Below are 2,033 nucleotides of genomic sequence, written 5' to 3' on the forward strand. Positions count from 1 at the left end.
ATAACTACAACAAAAAAATAGCCGGGCGTTGTGGCGGGCACCTGTAGTCCCAGCTACTTGGGAGGCTGAGGCAAGTGAATCACCTAAGGAGTTGAAGGTTGCTGTGAGCTATGACGCCACAGCACTCTACCCAGGGCGACAGCTTAAGACTTTGTCTCAAAAAAAGAAATGTTGGAGAGATGGAGGCTAGAATTAAATCCCATTAAAATCTTTGATTAAGCCTTGATAATACCCCAGACTTTCAGTTGGGATCCTAGAAGAGCCATGCCTTAGGAATAAGGGGCAGACCATAGACGTGAAGGCAAAGAAGACATCAATTAGCCTTAACAAAGTCTAAAAGGAAGGCTCAAGGTGACTCACCAAAATACCATCTAAGAAAATATCATTGTTTTTGAAGAAAAAAAAAATCACCCAGAGCCTCTATAAATTTTCCTCCATAATACAGAATATCCAATGAAAAAGTATGAGGCATGCTACAAAGTGAACCAAATACTGAAAAGAGGAAAAAAACAGAAATAAATACAGATCCACTGGGATTCAGATGTAAGGTTTAGCAGATCAGGCTTTGAGGATGAATAAAATCAAATGGTCCCCTTTGACGTAAAATATATGAGAAATACAGAAAGAACAAGAGAAAGATTACAGGGTTTTTTGCTATTGTTCCTGTTGTTTTGGTAGATTATTTATTTATTTATTTTCAGAATTTTACAAGGGTACAAATGTTTTAGTTATATAGACTGCTTTTGTATAGTGTGGGTCAAGTTATACGCATGTCCCTCACCCAGAAAGTATGCAATGTACTCTTTTACACTACCCTTCAGCCCCATCCCACCTGGTTGCTTTCTGTTGAGTTTTATTACCAAATGTGCACATCAGTTCTGTTTTAGTACAGTAAATAAATGTGGTGTTTCTTTTTCCATTCTTGCAAAACTTTACTTAGGAGAATGGTCTTCACTTCCACCCAGGTTGTTGCAAAAGGTACTGGTTCACCATCTTTCTTAGGGCTGAGTAGTACTCCATGATATACCACATTTTATTAATCCACTCATATATTTCTGAGTACTTGATTTGGTTCCACACCTTTGCAATTGTGAACTGTGCTGAAATAAACATTCTAGTGCATCTGTCTTTTTGATAAAATGACTTTTTTTCCTTTTGGTTAAATACCCAATGGTGGGATTACTGAATCAAATGGTAAGTCTACTTTTAGTTCTTTGAGGTACACTACTTTCCACAAAGGTAGTGCTAGTTTGCAGTCCCACAAAAGATTATAGTTGAAATAATTTAAGGTTTTTACATCGTTTGAGAACTGGTAAAGGTGTCAATGTAAGTTAACTATGATAAGAGAATATATTGTTATCTCTGGGGTAACTCTTGAAAAATTAATGAAAGAATAACTATAACTATAACTATAACTTAATAAAAAATATATTAATCATGTCTTTTTATTCTCTATTTCTTAACACTTTGACATCTAGAGACTGGCTGACTGCCACTCCCAGAGTTAACTAATTCCTAACACTAGCAGACAACCATGTCTTTCATATGCAAACCAATTAATCCAGAGTCCATACCATTAACTACCTATTTTATCAGGCTGAAAAACTCTCCCCTGCCCTAATCAAACTAGAGCCAAGTATTAGACAAACTGGGATAGCCCCTTTGCCACAGAGCCTGCTGAAATTAAACTCATCAAACCTAAAATTACTGGCCTTGTCTTGCCCGTTTCCTTCTGCAGAGATCACAATATAGGCCATGTTTTTTTCCTCACATCCTCTGCCTCTTGACCTACCCCAGTATTTCCCCATGGTGTAGTATGCATCTTTCTCTTGGATTTTGTAAGTATGACAAAACTATCTTTTCAATACCAACTGACTCCTGATCTATTAGCCTCACCATAGCTGAACAGTAATAAAAAGCATATTTTGCAGCTTGAGCAACATGGCAAGACCTCATCTCATTTTTTTTTTTTTTTTTTTAGAGACAGAGCCTCAAGCTCCTGGGCTCAAGCGATTCTCCTGCCTCCGCCTCCC

At 37.4% G+C, this 2,033-nt stretch overlaps 1 protein-coding gene across 2 annotated transcripts in view; it reads right to left on the reverse strand.

Annotated features, from left to right (window-relative positions):
* Nucleotides 1-2,033, reverse strand: part of TAOK1 (TAO kinase 1) — a 145,686-nt gene that overhangs the window by 86,043 nt on the left and 57,610 nt on the right. The window lies entirely within an intron of this gene.

The sequence above is a fragment of the Otolemur garnettii genome, unplaced genomic scaffold, assembly GCF_000181295.1.
Source record: "Otolemur garnettii isolate 467f Iridium unplaced genomic scaffold, OtoGar3 scaffold00112, whole genome shotgun sequence".
NCBI lineage: Eukaryota > Metazoa > Chordata > Mammalia > Primates > Galagidae > Otolemur > Otolemur garnettii.